Below are 13,320 nucleotides of genomic sequence, written 5' to 3'. Positions count from 1 at the left end.
TCCTGGACAGGACTGTTTGTTACGCATTATTGTTAAGGCGTGTTCACTGACCGGAAATCAGTGAAATGGGAAGGATGGTGTTTCCATGCAACGAGGTGGGGTAGAGTCAGGTGGGGTGGTTGAGCGGTCGAAGGCGCTGGTTTGAGGCTCCATTCACCACGGGAGCGTGGGTGAAAATCCCTCCTCTGCATAATTTTCTATGCAAAAACCAATCCCATGCCTAATTGACAAGGAGCATTCAGCCTTTTTCTCAGAAATGTGGCTGCAGGACGCTAAATATCGTACATGCTTGAGTTGAAATTCGAGGAGTAGGCAAAGTATTGTCTATGGGAGGCCTTTGTAACACATTATGGGGGTCACAAGTGACTTCCTGTGGATGCAGGAGAATACGGATCATATCAGATAGACTAGTCCAACCCCCGATGAGTAGGCAATGTATTGTCTATGGGAGACATCAAAGTGTACAATTGCTGATTGAAAAACTGCACACAGCTAGCATACCTGTGTGGATTATTCATCTAGCCGTTCCTCCGATGGAGCACGTCGAAAAGGGTGTGTCTCTGAGCGACCTACGGGTCGCAATATGTCAAAAACTCTCCGATCACTACTACACAGGATGCGTTTCAGGCCTGGTCTACATCCAGATCCGTTGTGTTACATTGCTGGTGCTAGGGTTTTACGCTGCAAGTCTACTGTCTAGGTCGTGTATTACATTGCCGGTGGAAGCGTAATACACAGCACGAGTAAGCCCTCCACAAACCCTCCGCCGAGCGGTCTAAGGCGCTGCATTCAGGTCGCCGTCTCCCCTGGTGGCGTGGGTTCAAATCCCACTCCTGACAAGCTTTTGCGCCGGCCAGTCACCTGCAAAGTGTGCCGCACTGCTGTGTTTGTTAACCGCCTGATGGCAATCGCTGCGTGTTGATATCTCTCTTTGTATACACCAATGGGAAATGCATCCTTTTTACACCTTCTGCCCTAGAGATTGGGGCTAATGAGCCCGGAAAGCAGGTGGAATAATCCAGACTAAATTGAATGTGGCGAATTGAGGATTCTGCTATAGCCCACGTAGACTTGTCATGTCGCACCATGTTAATGACACAATCCCTCAGTAATCCCTTTGTCATTCAAGTAATGTGCATGCTCGGTTGGTTCTTCACAATTGCTGACAGTGGCAAGGTCGAAAGCGTGTACGTAAGCTGACGACATATCTGTACGCCGACGAGAAACCCGCCTTCCAGGAGTAGTGGTTGTCGTGGCCGAGTGGTTAAGGCGATGGACTAGAAATCCATTGGGATCTTCCCGCGCAGGTTCGAATCCTGCCGACAACGTACCGTTTGTGCAAGTCCCTGGTGGATCCTGAACTTTATGACGAGTAGATCTCTAGCGTGGTGTGCACTTTTGCATTCTCTCTCGCATACTGTGGATTTTTTTGTAGTTTGCTGCTCAGGGCTCGTCCGAGATTGGAGCACTGCACCTTTTTCTTTCCTTCCCAAAAAAGTCGAAAAGGAAGGTTTTGAGTGAGGAACAGAAGGGTTCAAATGAAGAGACCACTGCAAATTGAAGGCTTCTGTTCCTCACTCAAAACTTTCCTTTTCAACTTTTTTGGAAAGGAAAGAAAGTTATGCCACGGTCTCGTAATGGCTTCCAGAACTGCATATCTTCAGGACCACAGGTCTTTTCCTTTCAACTGTACACGTACTAAAGGGCTCGTCCGGGATTTGAACCCGGGACCTCTCGCACCCAAAGCGAGAATCATACCCCTAGACCAACGAGCCACAGGAAAGCCATTGGGATTTCAATTTTCAGGAATAGTAACTTTCTTAACTTTCATAACTTTCTTTCAGGAATAGTCTTAGATGTATTTGAGGGGGATAGCTACTAGGGACCGAGCAAGGCGGAAAAGGGCAACAGCACCACGACGGGGATGGGATTCGAACCCATGCGTGCAAAGCACAATGGATTAGCAGTCCATCGCCTTAACCACTCGGCCACCTCGTCATTCCTCCTGGACAGGACTGTTTGTTACGCATTATTGTTAAGGCGTGTTCACTGACCGGAAATCAGTGAAATGGGAAGGATGGTGTTTCCATGCAACGAGGTGGGGTAGAGTCAGGTGGGGTGGTTGAGCGGTCGAAGGCGCTGGTTTGAGGCTCCATTCACCACGGGAGCGTGGGTGAAAATCCCTCCTCTGCATAATTCTCTATGCAAAAACCAATCCCATGCCTAATTGACAAGGAGCATTCAGCCTTTTTCTCAGAAATGTGGCTGCAGGACGCTAAATATCGTACATGCTTGAGTTGAAATTCGAGGAGTAGGCAAAGTATTGTCTATGGGAGGCCTTTGTAACACATTATGGGGGTCACAAGTGACTTCCTGTGGATGCAGGAGAATACGGATCATATCAGATAGACTAGTCCAACCCCCGATGAGTAGGCAATGTATTGTCTATGGGAGACATCAAAGTGTACAATTGCTGATTGAAAAACTGCACACAGCTAGCATAACTGTGTGGATTATTCATCTAGCCGTTCCTCCGATGGAGCACGTCGAAAAGGGTGTGTCTCTGAGCGACCTACGGGTCGCAATATGTCAAAAACTCTCCGATCACTACTGCACAGGATGCGTTTCAGGCCTGGTCTACATCCAGATCCGTTGTGTTACATTGCTGGTGCTAGGGTTTTACGCTGCAAGTCTACTGTCTAGGTCGTGTATTACATTGCCGGTGGAAGCGTAATACACAGCACGAGTAAGCCCTCCACAAACCCTCCGCCGAGCGGTCTAAGGCGCTGCATTCAGGTCGCCGTCTCCCCTGGTGGCGTGGGTTCAAATCCCACTCCTGACAAGCTTTTTGCGCCGGCCAGTCACCTGCAAAGTGTGCCGCACTGCTGTGTTTGTTAACCGCCTGATGGCAATCGCTGCGTGTTGATATCTCTCTTTGTATACACCAATGGGAAATGCATCCTTTTTACACCTTCTGCCCTAGAGATTGGGGCTAATGAGCCCGGAAAGCAGGTGGAATAATCCAGACTAAATTGAATGTGGCGAATTGAGGATTCTGCTATAGCCCACGTAGACTTGTCATGTCGCACCATGTTAATGACACAATCCCTCAGTAATCCCTTTGTCATTCAAGTAATGTGCATGCTCGGTTGGTTCTTCACAATTGCTGACAGTGGCAAGGTCGAAAGCGTGTACGTAAGCTGACGACATATCTGTACGCCGACGAGAAACCCGCCTTCCAGGAGTAGTGGTTGTCGTGGCCGAGTGGTTAAGGCGATGGACTAGAAATCCATTGGGATCTTCCCGCGCAGGTTTGAATCCTGCTGACAACGTACCGTTTGTGCAAGTCCCTGGTGGATCCTGAACTTTATGACGAGTAGATCTCTAGCGTGGTGTGCACTTTTGCATTCTCTCTCGCATACTGTGGATTTTTTTGTAGTTTGCTGCTCAGGGCTCGTCCGAGATTGGAGCACTGCACCTTTTTCTTTCCTTCCCAAAAAAGTCGAAAAGGAAGGTTTTGAGTGAGGAACAGAAGGGTTCAAATGAAGAGACCACTGCAAATTGAAGGCTTCTGTTCCTCACTCAAAACTTTCCTTTTCAACTTTTTTGGAAAGGAAAGAAAGTTATGCCACGGTCTCGTAATGGCTTCCAGAACTGCATATCTTCAGGACCACAGGTCTTTTCCTTTCAACTGTACACATACTAAAGGGCTCGTCCGGGATTTGAACCCGGGACCTCTCGCACCCAAAGCGAGAATCATACCCCTAGACCAACGAGCCTCAGGAAAGCCATTGGGATTTCAATTTTCAGGAATAGTAACTTTCTTAACTTTCATAACTTTCTTTCAGGAATAGTCTTAGATGTATTTGAGGGGGATAGCTACTAGGGACCGAGCAAGGCGGAAAAGGGCAACAGCACCACGACGGGGATGGGATTCGAACCCATGCGTGCAAAGCACAATGGATTAGCAGTCCATCGCCTTAACCACTCGGCCACCTCGTCATTCCTCCTGGACAGGACTGTTTGTTACGCATTATTGTTAAGGCGTGTTCACTGACCGGAAATCAGTGAAATGGGAAGGATGGTGTTTCCATGCAACGAGGTGGGGTAGAGTCAGGTGGGGTGGTTGAGCAGTCGAAGGCGCTGGTTTGAGGCTCCATTCACCACGGGAGCGTGGGTGAAAATCCCTCCTCTGCATAATTCTCTATGCAAAAACCAATCCCATGCCTAATTGACAAGGAGCATTCAGCCTTTTTCTCAGAAATGTGGCTGCAGGACGCTAAATATCGTACATGCTTGAGTTGAAATTCGAGGAGTAGGCAAAGTATTGTCTATGGGAGGCCTTTGTAACACATTATGGGGGTCACAAGTGACTTCCTGTGGATGCAGGAGAATACGGATCATATCAGATAGACTAGTCCAACCCCCGATGAGTAGGCAATGTATTGTCTATGGGAGACATCAAAGTGTACAATTGCTGATTGAAAAACTGCACACAGCTAGCATAACTGTGTGGATTATTCATCTAGCCGTTCCTCCGATGGAGCACGTCGAAAAGGGTGTGTCTCTGAGCGACCTACGGGTCGCAATATGTCAAAAACTCTCCGATCACTACTGCACAGGATGCGTTTCAGGCCTGGTCTACATCCAGATCCGTTGTGTTACATTGCTGGTGCTAGGGTTTTACGCTGCAAGTCTACTGTCTAGGTCGTGTATTACATTGCCGGTGGAAGCGTAATACACAGCACGAGTAAGCCCTCCACAAACCCTCCGCCGAGCGGTCTAAGGCGCTGCATTCAGGTCGCCGTCTCCCCTGGTGGCGTGGGTTCAAATCCCACTCCTGACAAGCTTTTTGCGCCGGCCAGTCACCTGCAAAGTGTGCCGCACTGCTGTGTTTGTTAACCGCCTGATGGCAATCGCTGCGTGTTGATATCTCTCTTTGTATACACCAATGGGAAATGCATCCTTTTTACACCTTCTGCCCTAGAGATTGGGGCTAATGAGCCCGGAAAGCAGGTGGAATAATCCAGACTAAATTGAATGTGGCGAATTGAGGATTCTGCTATAGCCCACGTAGACTTGTCATGTCGCACCATGTTAATGACACAATCCCTCAGTAATCCCTTTGTCATTCAAGTAATGTGCATGCTCGGTTGGTTCTTCACAATTGCTGACAGTGGCAAGGTCGAAAGCGTGTACGTAAGCTGACGACATATCTGTACGCCGACGAGAAACCCGCCTTCCAGGAGTAGTGGTTGTCGTGGCCGAGTGGTTAAGGCGATGGACTAGAAATCCATTGGGATCTTCCCGCGCAGGTTCGAATCCTGCCGACAACGTACCGTTTGTGCAAGTCCCTGGTGGATCCTGAACTTTATGACGAGTAGATCTCTAGCGTGGTCTGCACTTTTGCATTCTCTCTCGCATACTGTGGATTTTTTTGTAGTTTGCTGCTCAGGGCTCGTCCGAGATTGGAGCACTGCACCTTTTTCTTTCCTTCCCAAAAAAGTCGAAAAGGAAGGTTTTGAGTGAGGAACAGAAGGGTTCAAATGAAGAGACCACTGCAAATTGAAGGCTTCTGTTCCTCACTCATAACTTTCCCTTTTCAACTTTTTTGGAAAGGAAAGAAAGTTACTGCCACGGTCTCGTAATTTCTTCCAGAACTGCATATCTTCAGGACCACAGGTCTTTTCCTTTCAACTGTACACGTACTAAAGGGCTCGTCCGGGATTTGAACCCGGGACCTCTCGCACCCAAAGCAAGAATCATACCCCTAGACCAACGAGCCACAGGAAAGCCATTGGGATTTCAATTTTCAGGAATAGTAACTTTCTTAACTTTCATAACTTTCTTTCAGGAATAGTCTTAGATGTATTTGAGGGGGATAGCTACTAGGGACCGAGCAAGGCGGAAAAGGGCAACAGCACCACGACGGGGATGGGATTCGAACCCATGCGTGCAAAGCACAATGGATTAGCAGTCCATCGCCTTAACCACTCAGCCACATCGTCATTCCTCCTGGACAGGACTGTTTGTTACGCATTATTGTTAAGGCGTGTTCACTGACCGGAAATCAGTGAAATGGGAAGGATGGTGTTTCCATGCAACGAGGTGGGGTAGAGTCAGGTGGGGTGGTTGAGCGGTCGAAGGCGCTGGTTTGAGGCTCCATTCACCACGGGAGCGTGGGTGAAAATCCCTCCTCTGCATAATTTTCTATGCAAAAACCAATCCCATGCCTAATTGACAAGGAGCATTCAGCCTTTTTCTCAGAAATGTGGCTGCAGGACGCTAAATATCGTACATGCTTGAGTTGAAATTCGAGGAGTAGGCAAAGTATTGTCTATGGGAGGCCTTTGTAACACATTATGGGGGTCACAAGTGACTTCCTGTGGATGCAGGAGAATACGGATCATATCAGATAGACTAGTCCAACCCCCGATGAGTAGGCAATGTATTGTCTATGGGAGACATCAAAGTGTACAATTGCTGATTGAAAAACTGCACACAGCTAGCATACCTGTGTGGATTATTCATCTAGCCGTTCCTCCGATGGAGCACGTCGAAAAGGGTGTGTCTCTGAGCGACCTACGGGTCGCAATATGTCAAAAACTCTCCGATCACTACTACACAGGATGCGTTTCAGGCCTGGTCTACATCCAGATCCGTTGTGTTACATTGCTGGTGCTAGGGTTTTACGCTGCAAGTCTACTGTCTAGGTCGTGTATTACATTGCCGGTGGAAGCGTAATACACAGCACGAGTAAGCCCTCCACAAACCCTCCGCCGAGCGGTCTAAGGCGCTGCATTCAGGTCGCCGTCTCCCCTGGTGGCGTGGGTTCAAATCCCACTCCTGACAAGCTTTTTGCGCCGGCCAGTCACCTGCAAAGTGTGCCGCACTGCTGTGTTTGTTAACCGCCTGATGGCAATCGCTGCGTGTTGATATCTCTCTTTGTATACACCAATGGGAAATGCATCCTTTTTACACCTTCTGCCCTAGAGATTGGGGCTAATGAGCCCGGAAAGCAGGTGGAATAATCCAGACTAAATTGAATGTGGCGAATTGAGGATTCTGCTATAGCCCACGTAGACTTGTCATGTCGCACCATGTTAATGACACAATCCCTCAGTAATCCCTTTGTCATTCAAGTAATGTGCATGCTCGGTTGGTTCTTCACAATTGCTGACAGTGGCAAGGTCGAAAGCGTGTACGTAAGCTGACGACATATCTGTACGCCGACGAGAAACCCGCCTTCCAGGGGTAGTGGTTGTCGTGGCCGAGTGGTTAAGGCGATGGACTAGAAATCCATTGGGATCTTCCCGCGCAGGTTTGAATCCTGCCGACAACGTACCGTTTGTGCAAGTCCCTGGTGGATCCTGAACTTTATGACGAGTAGATCTCTAGCGTGGTCTGCACTTTTGCATTCTCTCTCGCATACTGTGGATTTTTTTGTAGTTTGCTGCTCAGGGCTCGTCCGAGATTGGAGCACTGCACCTTTTTCTTTCCTTCCCAAAAAAGTCGAAAAGGAAGGTTTTGAGTGAGGAACAGAAGGGTTCAAATGAAGAGACCACTGCAAATTGAAGGCTTCTGTTCCTCACTCAAAACTTTCCTTTTCAACTTTTTTGGAAAGGAAAGAAAGTTATGCCACGGTCTCGTAATTGCTTCCAGAACTGCATATCTTCAGGACCACAGGTCTTTTCCTTTCAACTGTACACGTACTAAAGGGCTCGTCCGGGATTTGAACCCGGGACCTCTCGCACCCAAAGCGAGAATCATACCCCTAGACCAACGAGCCTCAGGAAAGCCATTGGGATTTCAATTTTCAGGAATAGTCTTAAATGTATTTGAGGGGGATAGCTACTAGGGACCGAGCAAGGCGGAAAAGGGCAACAGCACCACGACGGGGATGGGATTCGAACCCATGCGTGCAAAGCACAATGGATTAGCAGTCCATCGCCTTAACCACTCGGCCACCTCGTCATTCCTCCAGGACAGGACTGTTTGTTACGCATTATTGTTAAGGCGTGTTCACTGACCGGAAATCAGTGAAATGGGAAGGATGGTGTTTCCATGCAACAAGGTGGGGTAGAGTCAGGTGGGGTGGTTGAGCGGTCGAAGGCGCTGGTTTGAGGCTCCATTCACCACGGGAGCGTGGGTGAAAATCCCTCCTCTGCATAATTTTCTATGCAAAAACCAATCCCATGCCTAATTGACAAGGAGCATTCAGCCTTTTTCTCAGAAATGTGGCTGCAGGACGCTAAATATCGTACATGCTTGAGTTGAAATTCGAGGAGTAGGCAAAGTATTGTCTATGGGAGGCCTTTGTAACACATTATGGGGGTCACAAGTGACTTCCTGTGGATGCAGGAGAATACGGATCATATCAGATAGACTAGTCCAACCCCCGATGAGTAGGCAATGTATTGTCTATGGGAGACATCAAAGTGTACAATTGCTGATTGAAAAACTGCACACAGCTAGCATACCTGTGTGGATTATTCATCTAGCCGTTCCTCCGATGGAGCACGTCGAAAAGGGTGTGTCTCTGAGCGACCTACGGGTCGCAATATGTCAAAAACTCTCCGATCACTACTACACAGGATGCGTTTCAGGCCTGGTCTACATCCAGATCCGTTGTGTTACATTGCTGGTGCTAGGGTTTTACGCTGCAAGTCTACTGTCTAGGTCGTGTATTACATTGCCGGTGGAAGCGTAAAACACAGCACGAGTAAGCCCTCCACAAACCCTCCGCCGAGCGGTCTAAGGCGCTGCATTCAGGTCGCCGTCTCCCCTGGTGGCGTGGGTTCAAATCCCACTCCTGACAAGCTTTTGCGCCGGCCAGTCACCTGCAAAGTGTGCCGCACTGCTGTGTTTGTTAACCGCCTGATGGCAATCGCTGCGTGTTGATATCTCTCTTTGTATACACCAATGGGAAATGCATCCTTTTTACACCTTCTGCCCTAGAGATTGGGGCTAATGAGCCCGGAAAGCAGGTGGAATAATCCAGACTAAATTGAATGTGGCGAATTGAGGATTCTGCTATAGCCCACGTAGACTTGTCATGTCGCACCATGTTAATGACACAATCCCTCAGTAATCCCTTTGTCATTCAAGTAATGTGCATGCTCGGTTGGTTCTTCACAATTGCTGACAGTGGCAAGGTCGAAAGCGTGTACGTAAGCTGACGACATATCTGTACGCCGACGAGAAACCCGCCTTCCAGGAGTAGTGGTTGTCGTGGCCGAGTGGTTAAGGCGATGGACTAGAAATCCATTGGGATCTTCCCGTGCAGGTTCGAATCCTGCCGACAACGTACCGTTTGTGCAAGTCCCTGGTGGATCCTGAACTTTATGACGAGTAGATCTCTAGCGTGGTGTGCACTTTTGCATTCTCTCTCGCATACTGTGGATTTTTTTGTAGTTTGCTGCTCAGGGCTCGTCCGAGATTGGAGCACTGCACCTTTTTCTTTCCTTCCCAAAAAAGTCGAAAAGGAAGGTTTTGAGTGAGGAACAGAAGGGTTCAAATGAAGAGACCACTGCAAATTGAAGGCTTCTGTTCCTCACTCAAAACTTTCCTTTTCAACTTTTTTGGAAAGGAAAGAAAGTTATGCCACGGTCTCGTAATTGCTTCCAGAACTGCATATCTTCAGGACCACAGGTCTTTTCCTTTCAACTGTACACGTACTAAAGGGCTCGTCCGGGATTTGAACCCGGGACCTCTCGCACCCAAAGCGAGAATCATACCCCTAGACCAACGAGCCTCAGGAAAGCCATTGGGATTTCAATTTTCAGGAATAGTCTTAAATGTATTTGAGGGGGATAGCTACTAGGGACAGAGCAAGGCGGAAAAGGGCAACAACACCACGACGGGGATGGGATTCGAACCCATGCATGCAAAGCACAATGGATTAGCAGTCCATCGCCTTAACCACTCGGCCACCTCGTCATTCCTCCTGGACAGGACTGTTTGTTACGCATTATTGTTAAGGCGTGTTCACTGACCGGAAATCAGTGAAATGGGAAGGATGGTGTTTCCATGCAACGAGGTGGGGTAGAGTCAGGTGGGGTGGTTGAGCTAAATTGACCTTTGCTGATGTGGTTCCCTTATTCCCAGTACATGATAGAACAGCTTCTGAGGAGGATCAGGTGGATTGTTACAAGCATGACCCCGTGGAGGATAAGGACATGTGGAAACACATGGGTGCAGTACAACAGGAAAACGGAGTCTAGGTTCTGAATAATTTGGTAATCGCTCCTTCTGTATATCGGACCAAGTTGATCGATCTGTATTACCAAACAGGACATTTCGGAGCAGCTAAAACCCAACACTTACAATTTCAGACTTGGTTTTGGCCAGACATGAAGAGAGACTGTAACCCACTAAAGACCAAACCCACTATCATTAACGAAAAGATTGCCATAGGACATGCCCATCAGTCCATAGGACCGTTTACGCATCTCCAGATTGATTTCATCGGCCCACTACCCAACAGTTGTGGTTATAAGTATTTTCTTGCCGTAATGGATCTTTTCTCTAGGTGGTTGGAGTGTTTTGTAGGTGGGATGTGCTGTACTCCATTGACAGTGATCCCTTATATCCCTTATTATTGTGAGGGATTTTTCTGTAAGTTGCCTATAATTACACGTGTTATGAATATATCAATATGCATGTTTAATTAATCACTTTATGAAATATTATTAATGTGAAATCCAGACACACTGACAGCGACTTCCCTCATGATATACTCCACCCACACACTCGGCTGGACAGTGAGCTCTCATCATGATATGTGCATCTTGACCCAGGGGTCACCATGAGTAGCCTCCCTAATATAGTATCCTCCTGTACACAGACAGTTACAACCCTAAAATGTATGACTGTGTTGAGTTCATTGGAAGGACGACCCAAAAATGAACCATGAGTAAGCAAGTCTTAATTAAGAACACTCAGGAAGAAACAGAGAACAAGGGAGAGGGCCCCATTTCAGGGGACTCTCTAAGAATGGTCAGATGGCGTTATGGGTAAACGTTTTTGTATAAAAGCCATGGTCCCAGACTTAGAATTGGGGTTGTATCTGCAGAAGGACCTGGCTTTAATGTCTGTCATTCTTGTATGATTTTCATTAAAGTCTATTGGATTCACAAGTTCCTGAGTTGAAGTGCTTTTTGTTTTAGTCGTTGTGGACTTGGTTTTCCACGACATTATCTACAGAGTAGTGGAGTTGTTGAGTCTCAGAACAAATCCCTCAAAACTGTTTAATCGTAATGCCCTCACAGGCTCTAAAAGATGCAGAAAACACTTGGCATAATCTCTCCTGTGTCCCTATAATCAACCCGGGTTGCCAAGTAATGGTAAAAAGTTTCACCATCTTTGGACAATAAATATGATGGCCCATTCTTGGTTCTGCTCATGACACCAACCTCCGCTCTCAGTGAGTTTGGTCCTGGCCAAACTCGCTGGCAGCACCGTTACCAAACTAAAACCTTTTCCGGCTTGCTCTACTAACCCCCATGCTGCTGTTAACAACGTCGCTGATGATGATATATTAAAATAAGTATTGAAGTATCTTGTTAGTATTGGTCTCTGCCTCTCTATCAACCGGAACTTTATGAATGGGAATAACCCTCACTGATCCCTGCCCACTGTTTGAGTTTCCTGTTTGCCCCCACCTTTTTTTTCCATTCCTCCTCTCCTCCATCTCTTCTGTCAACTTTATAGATATCACCCATGAGAGGAGAAATTTAACTAACAAGTTTTAGTGATGTATCTATCCCTTCACCTCCAATTTTCAACCCAAGGTGTAATATTTTCTTGTCCCTTTTTAACTACACACATCATATTTTATTTATGGTAGACATGTCATATACCTAGTGTTGGTGCTGGCCTTCCTTGGGTAGCTCATCCTGCTTCTGCCTGTGATACCTGTTCCCTTTTGAAAGCCCATTCCCCCATTCCACCTCTATAATACCACCTCTATCAATAATATCAGAGGATCATTAGGTACTCTGACCATCTGTTTATCTGCCTAAACCAATAAGGGTATCTGTCCTTTGTTCCTTAGGAATGTGGCCCTTGGAGGGAAGTAGGGTCAATTGGGCTTCTTAAGGTAAACACAACAGTAAACATTATGGCAGGGAGGATAAGGTGGGGGGACAGCCCACCCTTTGGGTAAAACCTGGGTGAAATAAGACAGCTGGGCAGCATCTTACCACACCCCTTTTAACTGTAATAATTAGTGTTAATGTATTTACCTCAGTGATTCCTCAGAGGGTTATTCTGTAAGCTTTTGACACGTGTCTCTATTTGCAAATAAACTGCTAAAAAGTATTTGATCCCATGCAGATTTTGTACATTTGCCCACTGACAAAGATATGATCAGTCTATAATTTTTATGGAAGGTTTATTTGAACAGTGAGAGACAGAATAATAACAAAAATAATCCATAAAAATGCATGTCATAAATGTAATAAGGTTTTTTGGGGATAATCGATATACAGCCACCTAGTATGACCTCACTCCGAGTAATCCAAGAATCTAGGTACGACAGGCCTCTTTGTAACTTTGTCAATGGCCACACCCCCTACTCAAATTACTCACACATTGAACACAGAACAGATGCTAGGTCATTCTCTGGTAAAGCTAAGATCTCATCAACAGATAAACAGAGGACCCTATGGTCTGTAAATTACTCGTTTACCTAGGTCACAGCATACTAAATGAAACCACCATAGAAATGAATATAAACTCATTATGATAATATGATTATGATATGATAATAACATCAAAACATCAAATATTGCTTCTCAATTTCAAAGTTATATCACACTAGCTATGCAAGGCGGTGTGTGTACTGTTATTGGACTGGAATGTAGTTTGGATGTTTCCGTTTCGTTACCATCTAAAATATTGTAATTGGATTACATATACTTTAGGAAATAAATTTGATTACTTTTGGATTACTTACATTTAAAAAAAAAAGGTGCGCAAAATAATTATGATACGTTGCATGTTTGAGTGTGTTATCTAATGTTTTAAAACAATGTTATTTGAACCAAAATAAGAATTGTGGGCACCAGCTCTGGTGGACATTCCTGCAGTTAGCATGCCAATGGCATGCTCCCTCAAAACTTGCGACATCTGTGGCATTGTGCTGTGTGATGGAACTGCAAATTTTATAGTGGCCTTTTATTGTGGCCAGCTTAAGGCACACCTGTGCAATAATCATGCTGTCTAATCAGCATCTTGATATGCCACACCTGTGAGGTGGATGGATTATCTCGGCAAAGGAGAAGTGCTCACTAACACATATTTACACAGATTTGTGAA

At 46.4% G+C, this 13,320-nt stretch overlaps 15 non-coding genes across 15 annotated transcripts; 5 read left to right on the top strand and 10 right to left on the bottom strand.

The window, feature by feature from the left end:
* The first annotated feature begins 1,246 nt into the window (after positions 1 to 1,246).
* On the top strand, positions 1,247 to 1,328 carry trnas-aga. Its single transcript has one exon. It is a non-coding gene; the product is annotated as a tRNA-Ser (tRNA).
* Positions 1,329 to 1,703: 375 nt separating this feature from the next.
* Positions 1,704 to 1,775, bottom strand: trnap-ugg. The gene has a single exon. It is a non-coding gene; the product is annotated as a tRNA-Pro (tRNA).
* A 141-nt stretch (positions 1,776 to 1,916) lies between these two features.
* Positions 1,917 to 1,998, bottom strand: trnas-gcu. Its single transcript has one exon. It is a non-coding gene; the product is annotated as a tRNA-Ser (tRNA).
* Positions 1,999 to 3,250: 1,252 nt separating this feature from the next.
* trnas-aga lies at positions 3,251 to 3,332 on the top strand. The gene has a single exon. It is a non-coding gene; the product is annotated as a tRNA-Ser (tRNA).
* Positions 3,333 to 3,707: 375 nt separating this feature from the next.
* On the bottom strand, positions 3,708 to 3,779 carry trnap-ugg. Its single transcript has one exon. It is a non-coding gene; the product is annotated as a tRNA-Pro (tRNA).
* A 141-nt stretch (positions 3,780 to 3,920) lies between these two features.
* Positions 3,921 to 4,002, bottom strand: trnas-gcu. Its single transcript has one exon. It is a non-coding gene; the product is annotated as a tRNA-Ser (tRNA).
* A 1,252-nt stretch (positions 4,003 to 5,254) lies between these two features.
* trnas-aga lies at positions 5,255 to 5,336 on the top strand. Its single transcript has one exon. It is a non-coding gene; the product is annotated as a tRNA-Ser (tRNA).
* A 377-nt stretch (positions 5,337 to 5,713) lies between these two features.
* trnap-ugg lies at positions 5,714 to 5,785 on the bottom strand. The gene has a single exon. It is a non-coding gene; the product is annotated as a tRNA-Pro (tRNA).
* A 141-nt stretch (positions 5,786 to 5,926) lies between these two features.
* trnas-gcu lies at positions 5,927 to 6,008 on the bottom strand. Its single transcript has one exon. It is a non-coding gene; the product is annotated as a tRNA-Ser (tRNA).
* Positions 6,009 to 7,260: 1,252 nt separating this feature from the next.
* trnas-aga lies at positions 7,261 to 7,342 on the top strand. Its single transcript has one exon. It is a non-coding gene; the product is annotated as a tRNA-Ser (tRNA).
* Positions 7,343 to 7,717: 375 nt separating this feature from the next.
* Positions 7,718 to 7,789, bottom strand: trnap-ugg. The gene has a single exon. It is a non-coding gene; the product is annotated as a tRNA-Pro (tRNA).
* A 103-nt stretch (positions 7,790 to 7,892) lies between these two features.
* Positions 7,893 to 7,974, bottom strand: trnas-gcu. The gene has a single exon. It is a non-coding gene; the product is annotated as a tRNA-Ser (tRNA).
* A 1,251-nt stretch (positions 7,975 to 9,225) lies between these two features.
* Positions 9,226 to 9,307, top strand: trnas-aga. The gene has a single exon. It is a non-coding gene; the product is annotated as a tRNA-Ser (tRNA).
* A 375-nt stretch (positions 9,308 to 9,682) lies between these two features.
* trnap-ugg lies at positions 9,683 to 9,754 on the bottom strand. The gene has a single exon. It is a non-coding gene; the product is annotated as a tRNA-Pro (tRNA).
* Positions 9,755 to 9,857: 103 nt separating this feature from the next.
* On the bottom strand, positions 9,858 to 9,939 carry trnas-gcu. The gene has a single exon. It is a non-coding gene; the product is annotated as a tRNA-Ser (tRNA).
* Between the last annotated feature and the right edge of the window lie 3,381 nt (positions 9,940 to 13,320).

This window comes from Esox lucius, chromosome 17, assembly GCF_011004845.1.
Source record: "Esox lucius isolate fEsoLuc1 chromosome 17, fEsoLuc1.pri, whole genome shotgun sequence".
Classification (NCBI taxonomy): Eukaryota; Metazoa; Chordata; class Actinopteri; order Esociformes; family Esocidae; genus Esox; species Esox lucius.
Note: the sequence above shows the minus strand (reverse complement) of the source record. Positions and strands in the feature narration are given on the sequence as shown.